Consider the following 15,447-nt stretch of genomic DNA (forward strand, 5'->3'; position numbering starts at 1 on the left):
CTAGAAGCTCATAAAGCAGTTAATCTCACTATGTGCGAATCCAAGTCAAATGCCGATAGTTTCAGAAAGATGACCACGTTATTTACTTGATTTGGAGTCTAAAGTGAGAAACTACGATAGAACCGCGCTCCGAGCCACCACATCAAGAGTCCACCTTCATGCTCCGAGTCACTACATCAAGAGTCCACCTTCATGCTCCGAGTCACCACATCAAGAGTCCACCTTCATGCTCCGAGCCAACACATGAAGCGCCCTGCAACCTGTGCGTCTCAAGTGTACCACACGTGTACCTGCACGCTGTTATGTCAAACAATAAACTTGACACGTGTGGGAGTGCTTGTGGGAGAAGACTGCCATCTATGCCTTCCACCAGCCCAGCTATGCCATGCCTGAGTCAGTGTAGCTAATACAGCCTCATCCAGCTGTTAATTTAAGGAAATATGTATTGGAAGTGAATGTGTCAACGCTAGCCGACTGAAAGTATAAAATCTCTACTATTTGTGTCAAGCGGTACCTTGTGTTGCTCTCGATGATTTATCTGTGAAACGTTTGTCTGTGTGGTAAATGCTCTCCAGACCTGTTGAGCACACTCGGGGACTTGAGTTAGAAGAGATTCGCCATCAGCATGAAGCAGCTATGGTAACAGTTAAACAGACGTATGAGCAGATGCTGAAGGAAGTACAGCAGCGCTGTCGTTGTCATCGCGAAGAACATAGTGAGTATATGAGTATAGTGACCTGGACAGTAACCCACAGTCAGCAGCCAGGACTGAGAGCAGTATAGTGAGCGAGGCTAACACACACCTAGTGACTTAAATACCCCCACTCGTCTAGCTAGTGGGTTTGATATATCACAACTAGGACTTGCGGAACTGGAAAGCCTTTTAAAAACAGTGCTTCCAAATCCCTTAAAACAGAATTCATTAATAGAATTAATAAATAAATATGAATTCATAAATCTCGCACAGAATTCATAAATAGTCAAAGAATTCATACGAGAGACAGTGTATTGCAGCTGTATTGCCTTGCAGCCAGCTGCATCACAGAACTTAGAGGGATACCAGGAGTGATACAAAGCAAAGCAAAGGGACAGTAAATTTCTCAAACACACATATAAGCTCTTGTGGACTAATAATTAGATATCAACTATTGATCCCTCCACAAACTCCCCCAATACAACGGTGCTTCGTATCCTCAGTTGGAACATAGCATCACTCAGGAAAAGACATCCTGATCTTCACAACAAAGTAACGACCGAGCCCATTGATGTCGTCTGCCTTCAGGAGTGCAAAGTTCCCACCAGGTCTCCACCCCCCCTAAATTACTCTCCTTTGTTGTCTATAACCTTAAATCCAGTCACTCTTGTATTTTGTATGTTAAGAAGTCCCTTCTTCGCCAGCCACTCCCAGCCAAGTCAACTGAAGGGTTTCAGTATCATGGTGTGAGGATCTACGTGGGGAACTCTGCCCTCAATATCTTTAACCTGTATGCTCCTAGTGATAAGTTTAATTATACTGACCTTCCTATCTGTATTCAGACTGAGCCTACCATCATTACAGGTGATTATAACGCTAGACTTAGGAATATTGGTAATTCATAGCTCAGTAATCGTAACGGCAACCAACTGTTGTCACTATTAGGTAGTCACAATGATGCACAGATTGTAGGTGGCCTTAAACCGACGCATATCTATGGAAGTATTCTTGATCTATGTCTCGGTTTCAACGTCTCCCACACCGTCTGCGCCTCTTTAATAGTGTCAGATATGGCGTCTGATCATCTGTCCATATTAGCCACTGTAAGCATCGGAAGCTCTATTTGACACAAAAGCAACAATTTTGTTGCTTATGTGTCAGAATTGGTACAGTTCATCTGTGCCTTCTTCAGTTGAAGATTTTAACAATGAACTCACAGGCACTATCGAACAGTTTATAGAATCACTTAATCCATCGTCCAGTCCACGTAATCCAAATTACACTTTTGCCTATTATAATGATTCCAAATTACATACACTAAAACGCACTGCCAGAAGAATTGGACTAACTTATAGAAGGACCCGCACAGCTGAAATGCTTAAGCTCTACGTATGGTGGAGCTGAGGCAGACAGACTGGGAAACTTTTGTCATCGATCTCAATTCTCACACGCAACTAAGCCGGGCATGGAAGGATTTAAACAAGATTAAAGGGAAAAAAGCTGCAGAGATCTCGCACCCTAATCATCTGCACAGAGCAAATGAGCTTGTTGATGCTTGGGCCACAATTTCCAGCTTTGACAGGCTTCCTCTATTCACACAGAATGAGTTAAATAATAGATATGCTGATAGAGTAAGGCTCCTTGACTTAATGCTTCATCAAGAGGATGACTGTGACATGTTTTTTTTACTGAAGAGGATGTAGACTCTGCTCTACATAAAGGCAAAGCTACATCACCCGGGGCGACTGGAGTTACCGTCTTCTTTACAGAATTAGTAACGTGTTGTATCCCTAGATATATGGCTTCATGCATGGAAAGAGTGTACGTCAATGTATTACCACCTTCCTCACCAGAGGAAGGTGGTAATACAATGCACTTGTAAACTCAGTAATGTTACGGTGCCCTCTCCTTATTTCTCCCCAATGCCAGCGTTAAGAGTCATATTCTCGTACCTTGCAGGTTCACTCCTGAGATGCAGGGAGTCATTTGATATAATAGGCTACTAAATAGATTACTTATTTATGGATAAATTATCATTTATAAGATTTGCAGGTAAGGGGGCTTATGCCCCTACTACTTGAGGAGCGAGAGAGAGAAGCACAGCCACAGCGTGAAGAGCGGGAGAGGGAGGCGCAGCTGCAATATAAGGGACGAGAGAGAGAGGCACAGTTGCAGCAAGAAGAGAGAGAGGCACAGCTACGACGTAAGGTTCAGCTCCAGATGCGCCGAGCCGAGGTAGAAGTGAACAAGGAGGTCGAGCTGAGACGTGTTGAACACAGGCTAGTCTCGGTACCTGCACGCCGGGACGACCTCAAGGCAAGGAAGCACGACCTACCAACCTTTGAATCTCTAGAGGCCGAGGCTTTCTTCAACCATTTCAAGAGGATAGCAACAATGAAGAAATAGCCGGAAGAGGACTAGTATGCGTTGGTGCAGAGCAGACTAACTGGTGAAGCGAGAGAGGCTTATAACATGTTAGACATTGAGGAGTGCGCCAGGTACGACACAATCACGAAGGCGGTGCTCCACTCATACAGATTGACTCCGGAGGTCTACCGGAAACGTTTTCGTGAGTGCAAAAGAGCATCGGGGAGGTTGTATGCTGAGACTGCAGGTGACATGGAGCGCAAGTTTCTCAGGTGGCTGAAAGCCGAAGAGGTGGAAACGATGGAAGACCTGAAGCAGTTGATTGTGATGGAAAAGTTCATATCGATGCTCCACCCAGAACTCAAGGTCAGAGTGAAAGAGGCAGGAATTAAGGACCTTAAAGCTGCCGTGGACAGAGCCGACATGCTGGAGGAGGCACTACATGCAGGCGATGAGTCACAATAACGTGGCTAAAGTATGTTGACCAGATCACACACTAGAAGGTGAAGGGACGACGAGGTTTCGGTCCGTCCTGGACCATTCTCAAGTCGATTGTGTCGTCGAAGAAACCGAAACATCGTCGTCCCTTCACCTTCTAGTGTGTGGTCTGGTCAACGAGGCACTACATCTCCGTAGGGAGGGACCGCCCTGCACTTCTAAACTCAGTAATGTTACGGTGCCCTCTACTTATTTCTCCCCAATGCCAGCGTTAAGAGTCATATTCTCGTACCTTGCAGGTTCACTCCTGAGATGCAGGGAATCATTTGATATAATAGGCTACTAAATAGATTACTTATTTATGGATAAATTATCATTTATAAGATTTGCAGGTAAGGGGGCTTATGCCCCTACTACTTGAGGAGCGAGAGAGAGAAGCACAGCCACAGCGTGAAGAGCGGGAGAGGGAGGCGCAGCTGCAATATAAGGGACGAGAGAGAGAGGCACAGTTGCAGCAAGAAGAGAGAGAGGCACAGCTACGACGTAAGGTTCAGCTCCAGATGCGCCGAGCCGAGGTAGAAGTGAACAAGGAGGTCGAGCTGAGACGTGTTGAACACAGGCTAGTCTCGGTACCTGCACGCCGGGACGACCTCAAGGCAAGGAAGCACGACCTACCAACCTTTGAATCTCTAGAGGCCGAGGCTTTCTTCAACCATTTCAAGAGGATAGCAACAATGAAGAAATAGCCGGAAGAGGACTAGTATGCGTTGGTGCAGAGCAGACTAACTGGTGAAGCGAGAGAGGCTTATAACATGTTAGACATTGAGGAGTGCGCCAGGTACGACACAATCACGAAGGCGGTGCTCCACTCATACAGATTGACTCCGGAGGTCCTACATGCAGGCGATGAGTCACAATAACGTGGCTAAAGTATGTTGACCAGATCACACACTAGAAGGTGAAGGGACGACGAGGTTTCGGTCCGTCCTGGACCATTCTCAAGTCGATTGTGTCGTCGAAGAAACCGAAACATCGTCGTCCCTTCACCTTCTAGTGTGTGGTCTGGTCAACGAGGCACTACATCTCCGTAGGGAGGGACCGCCCTGACACTCGCCTTACCCATGGTTTGGAGGGAACTTCAAGAGTTCAGGAAGAGCGAGGACGGGCGGGGCTCTCTCAAGAGTTTACCCAGTGAAGTGAACCCCCGGTTCAGGAACTCGAGGGTCGCTGGGAGGAGGCCCCAATGTGTGAGTGGCGGACCTAACTCTGTAGCAGGAGCTACTGCCAGAGAACCGACGACGGGGAGTTCAAAGAGGACCCAGGGTACGTCTGCCGTTGGTGCTAACAGGGTGACTGGTAGCGGGTCGCCCAGGGAAGGCGGCCGATGCTTTAATTGTCGAGGTCGGGGACTCTGCTCGAGAATGTGGCCGACCCAAGCACGGTGGTAACGTGGCTTTCGTAAGAGTAGGAAGCGAGGAAGCCAACGATACCCTAGGTAAGATGCCAGTGATGAGGGAGAAGAGGATTCACCCCTTTGTATGAGGGAACAGTGAAGATAAGAGTGCAACTGGCACTTAAAGTCTTATAATTTATCAGCACATTTAATACAAAAGATAATCAGTTCAGTTCAATTCAGTTAATAGTAATAATAAATATCCTATCTTAATTAATTCAGACGCGATCCAGCCTCTCTCGTAATACGTCACATTCTTTACGCAATCGTTAAAAAAAATACAGTATATTAGCAAGATATATGGCAGAATAATACTGCCATTTTCTGTGCCTCGGTCTTGATAATAAAGTCTGTCACTCGAGTCTGTGTTACTGGGTAGACGAAACAGTTGCATTTCTTACAAAACAGTTGCATTTCTTACGGAGTGACTCAACGAGAGAAAATTAATAACTGCTTGAAATAATCTGTGGCAAATAACCTGGGAGTAATTCGACCTTATTTCATACTGTAATGATTTTTTTATAATATTTAATTAACTAGTTCATGAGGACGAAGTCTGGCAAAGTATTTTATGGAAGATTGTTCATGAGGGACAAGGAGTTACGGACGCCAGATGAAGGAAGGTTGCATAAACACAGAGAACTCTCAGCTCGTGTTCATTATCAGTGCTCAAGAAATCTTTCTCATTGGAAAGATATATATATATACGCCTTGAAGTGTACCCATCTTCTCAGTGAATATACACAAAGTTTATTCTAGTCCCGAGGAAAGAGAGAGAGAGAGAGAGAGAGAGAGAGAGAGAGAGAGAGAGAGAGAGAGAGAGAGAGAGAGAGAGAGAGAGAGAGAGAGAGAGAGAGAGAGAGAGAGAGAGAGAGGGAGAGAGAGAGAGAGAGAGAGGGAGAGAGAGAGAGAGAGAGAGAGAGAGAGAGAGAGAGAGAGAGAGAGAGAGAGAGAGAGAGAGAGAGAGAGAGAGAGAGAGAGAGAGAGAGAGAGAGAGAGACATACAGAGAAGAGTGAGAGACAGAGAGGGAAAAGAGAGTGGCATAATTTGTACTAACCTGAGTCATTTTGTCACTCTTGCCTTCCCAGGTGAGTCTCTCATCATAGAGAGGGTCGAGGTTGGTGCCCACGAAGAAAGGCTCCCAGGACTGGAAGGGCGGCTTTCGTTTACCAATTTGGAATACAGTCATGCCTGGCTTCACTGGGGCCTCCGACCACTCCTTCCAGAAAATGTAGTTTGAATATTTATATGAATTACTTTACATTAATGCGTTTTTTTAAACATGATTCAATGAGATGTGGATTATTTAACAATTAAATTTTTTGGTGAAGACTGCTGATATTAAAAAGCAAAAAAATGATGCTACCATAGCACTCAAAAAGAAGTCTATTGACAACTTTTCCAGCAATTGGTGACAGGTTGCCGACCCAGCATCACACACACACACACAAAACATGTGTGTGGCCGCAGCTTGACCAACAGAGAGGGTAATGTTTATGTGGCTGCCAAGGATGGTCTACAAGAACAGTCCCACACCACTTGTCTGCCATTCCTCGACAGGTGTAGTGTGATTCCATTCAGTTGACCAGCAAAGTCAGAAAAGTGATGGGATATTAGAAGACGAGGCTCTCTCCCTACTGGACGCTGGGCAGAGGAAAGGCTCTACTTAATGATGGCTCCACATCTGCTTTGCCACAAACACACTTACATAGAGTGTGGATTAGAACAGCAAGGCAGCTGCAATACAAAGCCACTGCAGATCAAGAAATGCATACCTGTCACATAGGGAATGCCAAAAGGAAATCCACTGCATGGGGAGCATATATGGTTGAGAGGTGAGCATGTTACTGGGTGTTGTTGTTGTCTCCAGCAAAGCTGTAGCCTCTTTGTCCACGATGGGGCTGTTTCAGGTGGATAGTTTGTTGATTTTTGGTAGTGTTGGTCTGATTGCTGTGGCTGTCAGGGTATCCCAATTAGTGATGCATTCTGTTTAGTATGTGTCATGTATTCTGGTGAGTCACCTAAATTATCAGGTAAAATTTCCATCATCAGGTCATCTGATGCTGAAGGGAGAGACAGGAAGGATGAAACAGCAATTTGGGTAACAATATGGACACCAAGGCTACCGAGTCTGATTGGAAGAGTTTCTTGTTTAATCTGACAGTCATTAAGGGGAAGGTTGACAGCTATTTCTAACACGATTTTCTTAATAGAAACTACCAAAAGTTTGTAACTGTTCCTGGACGATTTGCAATCGTCCAAGAACAGTTACAAACTTTTGGTGATTTCTTTTAAGAAATCCCCTTGTTGGACACCTTCTCTTGATCTAATTTCATGTTTGCCAGAGAATAACTTTGATTCACCACTGTAGCACGATAGAATGAATGGGCAAAGAGGACGGAAGTGGCAATATACAACACGGAGCACTGCATCTCTTCGGACCGTGTTGAAGGCATTTATAAAGTCCAGTTTGATTAGAGAGTTTCGGTCAGAGATGTTGCCGATGTATGCTCGTTCTGTACGAGCGGCAGCTTCACAATCTTGTGGACCACCAATTGAAGTTGATTTGGCTTCACCAATTGAGCCGCTTGTTGGCTGATAATGCCTGAACAACGAGGAGTAAGATAATGTTGCCAACCGTGATTGGCATGGCCCCGTCTATCTTATTAAGTGTACAGCGGTAAGCACCAAAAAATAAAACGTGGGTTGATGACCTCTGGTATACCATTATGAACGTGTTGACAAGTCATATGAGTTCCGTAAGAAGACCTCGTGCAGCATCACCAAGTACCGGGCTTAGCCATTGCTTGACATGTTGGGATTTTTTTCTTGTAAAGCCACCTGCTAACCTAGGTGGAAAATAAAAAGTGTCATTATAGACTTCAGGTTCGCCAACAACTAATGGGTCTAATCTGGTGTCATATGCTCATGGTATGATATTGTTTCGTATGAGTGTGAGTGTCTGCTCTGTAGAGCTTCTGCTGTGGCAGAATTGTGTGAAGACATTTCTTCATGGCTGGGGATGACTCGAATAGTGCCTGCTGTATTTCCTTGTTAAATTTTACTTTTTGATTTGCGCTCTGATGTTGGAAGTTTCCAATATGTTTTTGTTACAAATTTAGTTGTTGTTGTTTTTTGCTGGATGAGGCAGGCGAACTTGGTTATCTTCTCTTGGGTATTCATAGACAGCCTTAATGACCGTAGGTGAAAGTGATGTGTTTCCTCCTTGGAGAGACGAAGATGTAAAAAAGGATATAATGACATGTAAGAAAAGTTTCTGAAGTATTATTGACTTAGATTTGAGAGTTTGGCTATTGTTTTGCGGCAGGATGCTTTTTGGGATATATGTTAATGCTGTAGCACACGCAGGCTTGTTCGCATTTGTGTTCCACACGTGTGCCCCAAACACTGAGGTGATTTGATAAAATGCTATGCCCAAGATTACCATCCGGGTGCCGGCGGGGGGTTGGTTCAAATAGCTTCGGCTATCACCTCCATAAGTCTGGTCCAGATGGTCAAGTGGATTAAGGCGTCCTGTACATACCAGTTGCGTTGCTCCTGGCAGTATGGGTTCGAATCACTTCTGAGGTGGGAGTTTTCAGTTGCATATAGTCCTAGGGACCATTCAGGCTTGTTCGCTTTTGTGTTCCTCATGTGAGCCCCAAAGAATGAGGTGATTTGATAAAATGCTATGCCCAAGATTACCATCCGGGTTGGCGGGAGGGTCTTTCAAATAGCTTCGGCTATCACCTCCTTATATCCGGTCGAGATGGTCAAGTGGATTAAGGCGTCTTGTACATACCAGTGGCGTTGCTCCTGGCAGTATGGGTTCGAGTCACTTCTGGTGTGTGAGTTTTCAGTCGCATATAGTCCTGGTGACCATTCAGGCTGGTTCGCATTTGTGTTCCTCATGTGTGCTCCAAAGAATGAGGTGATTTGATAAAATGCTATGCCCAAGATTACCATCTGGGTGCCGGCAGGGAGTGGTTCAAATAGCTTCGGCTATCACCACCTTATGTCCGGTCGAGATGGTCAAGTGAATTAAGGCGTCCTGTACATACCAGTTGTGTTGCTCCTGGCAGTATGGGTTTGAGTCACTTCTGGGGTGTGAGTTTTCAGTTGCATATACTCCTGGGGACCATTCAGGCTTGTTGGCATTTGTGTTCCTCACATGTGCCCCAAAGAATGAGGTGATTTGATAAACTGCTATGCCCAAGATTACCATCCGGGTGCCGGCGGGGGGGTTCAAATAGCTTCGGCTATCACCTCCTTATGTCTGGACAAGATGGTCAAGTGGATTAAGGCATCCTGTTCATACCAGTTGTGTTGCTCCTGACAGTATGGGTTCGAGTCACTTTTAGGGTGTGAGTTTCAGTTGCATACAGTCCTGGGACCATTCAGGCTTGTTCGCATATATATATATATATATATATATATATATATATATATATATATATATATATATATATATATATATATATATATATATATATATATATATATATATATATATATATATATATATATATATATATATATATATATTATTAAATATGACCGAAAAAGTAAGATTAATAATTCTAACACGAATTTTCTCAATCTTTCGTACATTACGCTTCACTGTTGGAGGTAAATCAAAAATCAATTCTCCAAAATTCATTTTTATTTCTAGTCTGACGCGACATGGGCGCGTTTCGTAAAACTTATTACATTTTCAAAGACTTTAGTTCACAAATATACAACTGAATAGAACTTACGTATCTCCGATTTTATATCTACATTTGAGAGGTGGAAGGGGTGATGTGGCATTAACACAAGACAGAACAAAGTGTGGTATTAATAGGGTATTAATTTCATCAACACAAGACAGAACAAGAGTATTAATAGGGTATTAATTTCATCAACACAAGACAGAACACGAAACAATGGATATTGAATAGAAGTGTTTGTAGAAAGCCTATTGGTCCATATTTCTTGATGCTTCTATATTGGAGCGGAGTCTTGAGGTGGGTAGAATATAGTTGTGCAATAATTGGCTGTTGATTGCTGGTGTTGACTTCTTGATGTGTAGTGCCTCGCAAACGTCAAGCTGCCTGCTATCGCTGTATCTATCGATGATTTCTGTGTTGTTTACTAGGATTTCTCTGGCGATGGTTTGGTTGTGGGAAGAGATTATATGTTCCTTAATGGAGCCCTGTTGCTTATGCATCGTTAAACGCCTAGAAAGAGATGTTGTTGTCTTGCCTATATACTGGGTTTTTTGGAGCTTACAGTCCCCAAGTGGGCATTTGAAGGCATAGACGACGTTAGTCTCTTTTAAAGCGTTCTGTTTTGTGTCTGGAGAGTTTCTCATGAGTAGGCTGGCCGTTTTTCTGGTTTTATAGTAAACTATAAAGTTTACTATAAAGTTTACTATAAAGTTTATAGTTTACTATAAAACCAGAAAAACGGCAAGCCTACTCATGAGAAACTCTCCAGACACAAAACAGAACGCTTTAAAAGAGACTAACGTCGTCTATGCCTTCAAATGCCCACTTGGGGACTGTAAGCTCCAAAAAACCCAGTATATAGGCAAGACAACAACATCTCTTTCTAGGCGTTTAACGATGCATAAGCAACAGGGCTCCATTAAGGAACATATAATCTCTTCCCACAACCAAACCATCGCCAGAGAAATCCTAGTAAACAACACAGAAATCATCGATAGATACAGCGATAGCAGGCGGCTTGACGTTTGCGAGGCACTACACATCAAGAAGTCAACACCAGCAATCAACAGCCAATTATTGCACAACTATATTCTACCCACCTCAAGACTCCGCTCCAATATAGAAGCATCAAGAAATATGGACCAATAGGCTTTCTACAAACACTTCTATTCAATATCCATTGTTTCGTGTTCTGTCTTGTGTTGATGAAATTAATACCCTATTAATACTCTTGTTCTGTCTTGTGTTGATGAAATTAATACCCTATTAATACCACACTTTGTTCTGTCTTGTGTTAATGCCACATCACCCCTTCCACCTCACTCAAATGTAGATATAAAATCGGAGATACGTAAGTTCTATTCAGTTGTGTATTTGTGAACTAAAGTCTTTGAAAATGTAATAAGTTTTACGAAACGCGCCCGTGTCGCGTCAGACTAGAAATAAAAATGAATTTTGGAGAATTGATTTTTTATTTACCTCCAACAGTGAAGCGTAATGTACGAAAGATTGAGAAAATTCGTGTTAGAATTATTAATCTTACTTTTTCGGTCATATTTAATAATATATGTCTACAGGAAAGACTGCTACCAAAATATACTAATATATATATATATATATATATATATATATATATATATATATATATATATATATATATATATATGCGAACAAGCCTGAATGGTCCTCAGGACTATATGCGAATGAAAACTCACACCCCAGAAGTGACTCGAACCCATACTCCCAGGAGCAACGCAACTGGTAACTACAGGGCGCCTTAATCCACTTGACCATCACGGCCGTCAAAAGGAAGTGATAGCCAAGGCTATTTGAGCCACTTCCCCGACGGCAACTCGGATGGTAATCTTGGGCATAGTATTTCACCAAATCACCTCATTCTTTGGGGCACACGTGAGGAACACAAATGCGAACAAGCCTGAATGGTCCCCAGGACTATATGCGAATGAAAACTCACACCCCAGAAGTGACTCGAACCCATACTCCCAGGAGCAACGCAACTGGTAACTACAGGGCGCCTTAATCCACTTGACCATCACGGCCGTCAAAAGGAAGTGATAGCCAAGGCTATTTGAGCCACTTCCCCGACGGCAACTCGGATGGTAATCTTGGGCATAGCATTTCACCAAATCACCTCATTCTTTGGGGCACACATGAGGAACACAATTGCGAACAAGCCTGAATGGTCCCCAGGACTATATGCGAATGAAAACTCACACCCCAGAAGATAGCCTTGGCTATCACTTCCTTTTGACGGCCGTGATGGTCAAGTGGATTAAAGAGCCCTGTAGTTACCAGTTGCGTTGCTCCTGGGAGTATGGGTTCGAGTCACTTCTGGGGTGTGAGTTTTCATTCGCATATAGTCCTGGGGACCATTCAGGCTTGTTCGCATTTGTGTTCCTCACGTGTGCCCCAAAGAATGAGGTGATTTGTTGAAATGCTATGCCCAAGATTACCATCCAAGTTGCTGTCGGGGAAGTGGCTCAAATAGCCTTGGCTATCACTTCCTTTTGACGGCCGTGATGGTCAAGTGGATTAAGGCGCCCTGTAGTTACCAGTTGCGTTGCTCCTGGGAGTATGGGTTCGAGTCACTTCTGGGGTGAGAGTTTTCATTCATATATATATATATATATATATATATATATATATATATATATATATATATATATATATATATGTATATATATATATATATATATATATATATATATATATATATATATATATATATATATATATATATATATATATATATATATATATATATATATATATATATATATTGTCGGGGTTCCCTCTTGCTTACAATATCGCAGTGTACACAAGGTCACTCACCGTAGCCCTGCAGGTCTTTACTCAATCCTCGCGGCGCCACTGTACGCCCGGAGAGTATCCCAGTCGATCCCCGGCTGGCCTCTTTAGCCAGAGATGAGTGAGAACACTGTTTGCTCTCTCAACCGTGTGCCCGCCCCGACAAGGGCTCTACTACTAACCACAAGGTCGCCAACTGGTGTTTCCCGTGTCCAGTAACACGTCAGTGGTATCGTGGAATTGTGGTACTAGTGTCAGAGAGCTCACTCATTAGATCTGGTATCAGGCAGGTATATGTCTCTATTCTCTCACTCTATGATACTGTTCTATAGCAACAAGATATATCGAGGGATGATACAAACACAAAGGTATTTTATATTTTACTTAAAAATATTAAAAGTATTATATCCGTATCCATCAACAATCAAGTACAATGCAGAAATTCACTCTCTCTTCATATATATCGAGGCGCACCTAGAAGGTAACACTCCCCCTTCTCGTCAATGTCATAATCAGCTGAGCCGCGCCCTTCTCGCTGTGTGAACGTTTATTGCTTGTTTTCCTGGCGTCCCGCGCTCTGTTTCTTTAAATTCGCATGAATCACTATATATATCATCAGCACAATATTTCTATTATGGCAAATAGAACTCAATGAATCACCACACTGATCTCAAGTTCAATAACTCATTCCTACAGCACTTAACGTGATATTTCACTGTACAGTACTAGAGTAATGCATTGTACTTAATAATAATAGTTACAATGAATGCACTTAACCACGATACTGTTCTTAGATTCAGTAATTCCTCTCGTAGGCGATAACACAATTAATCACTGCACATATGGGAATGTTATCCATCACACCAACATATACATATACATAGATAAATCCTAGATATCAATAATAATAATAAGATAAATATTGGGCACACAGCCTAACACCAATAACTGGTTCACTTATATGTATATTCTCTAGTATAAGTTATCATATTACTGTCACATGAAAGGAATCATCAACGACACAATAAATTCTTCAAATATTCCAGGTGCCTGCACACACCACATACATATATCGTAAGAGCTCTGTACAGCCTTACTCTGCACCACTGTGCCTTACTGTGACATAGGCACAAGTGAGCCTTGCTCACGACGTGAAAGATATTCTGGCTGAATATATATATACATATATTAGCTGACTAAAGGGGAATTGGGAGGGAAACTAGAATCACCTACTTCCACCTATCCTCCGGTGAGAGTTGAGATGTAGCTCCTGGTCCAGGCTCTCACCTCGTGTAGGGAACGCCCCCACACACACACTGTTGTGTCCTTCAGGAACCCAATCAACGTCCCAAAATAAACGCATCATCTCCGTGTTCTGTCCTCTGCAGGTCCGTGCTCCTCCTCAACGTCTTGTAGGGTTGGAGTCGGTCTCCCGGCCGTCGACTTCTCCTCCCAACTACGGCTGCCAACCTACTACTCGGCTGTAGTCGTCCGGATTCCCAATTAGTTTCTTCTTTCACTGCTTCCCGGTGGATTGGCCCAGCCGCTACGTCGTCGCTGTGAAGCTATCAGACGTCCCAGACGACACTGCCTAGACTTCACCTGCACAGCACCCGACCCTGGAGCACTTGATGCTCAATATTTCGTCAATTTCCTCTTCGGTCCACACATGGAATGAAGGAAGACCTCTCGGCGTACTTGCAGACTACGGGTGACGCGTAAGATCCACGGGAGCGGGGTACAACTGTCAAACTGACAGGACCAACCTTCACACATCCGTCCACCTTGACGTGTCGTGTCAGACTGATGGCGCCACCACGGCGCAATGACCGGACCCCTCTTCCTTCGTGACGTCATACTTGCCAGGGGAGGTTTTCATTGGCTCCCTGTACCACGTCATTGTCGGTGACCAATCTGGTGCCACTGACGTCACACAGTTTTGACGGCAAAACGGAGGGGCCAGCGCCAAATTGGCTCCCTAAAGGGCCTATACCATAGGCCAAAATACTCTTCTTTAACAAATTTCTCGCCACCTCGAGAACACTACACTCTCCCATATATATCAAACTGAAGCCTGCGACGTAGAGAACGTTCGGGTAAAGTGGACATGACTCTTACAGCAGGCGTGGGAGAAATATAAGGGGGGAGAACACCTTCACATACCCCTCCCCTTAAAATAAGAGTCATGTCTGGTTAGTGTACACGAGACAGGGCATCCGCCACCACGTTGTCCTTCCCTCTGTTGTGTTTGATATCCAGCCAGTACTCCTGCAGTAGTAATGCCCACCTCGTCAGTCGTTGGTTGGAGTTTCTCATTTTGTACAAGAAGGTTAGAGGGTTGTGATCTGTGAACACAAGAACAGGTCTCGCCCCTCCTCCCACGTACATGTCGAAGTGCTTCAAGGCCATTACTAGCGCCAAGGTCTCCTTCTCCACGGTACTATAGGCCCGCTGGTATTTCACAAATTTCTTTGAGTAGAAAGCTACCGGACTATGTACCTCACTCCTCTCTTGAGCCAACATGGCCCCTATCCCAACGTCGCTGGCGTCCACGTACAGGTTGAATCTGGCTGAGAAATCTGGGGATATTAATACTGGGGCCTCCGTCAACAGTTTCTTGGTCTTCTCAAAAGACTCCTGGCAGGCCTCCCCCCATTTCCAACGCACATTCTTGGAGAGTAGCTCGGTCAGGGGATGCGCTACCGTGGAAAAATTCCTGCAGAACCCACGATAGTATCCTATCAACCCGAGATACCTTAACAACTCCTTACGCGTTCTGGGCACGGGGTATTCCCTAATGGCTGACACTTTGTGATCTACAGGGGTTACTTCCCCTTGGCCGATGATGAAACCAAGGTACTCTACGTGGGCCTTCCCAAACTCTCTCTTGGCTAAGTTTACAGTTAAGTTAGCCTCCTCTAGCCTCCTGAACAATTCTTTGAGTCTCTCCAAGTGT

Source organism: Procambarus clarkii, chromosome 58, assembly GCF_040958095.1.
Source record: "Procambarus clarkii isolate CNS0578487 chromosome 58, FALCON_Pclarkii_2.0, whole genome shotgun sequence".
NCBI classification, from domain to species: domain Eukaryota; kingdom Metazoa; phylum Arthropoda; class Malacostraca; order Decapoda; family Cambaridae; genus Procambarus; species Procambarus clarkii.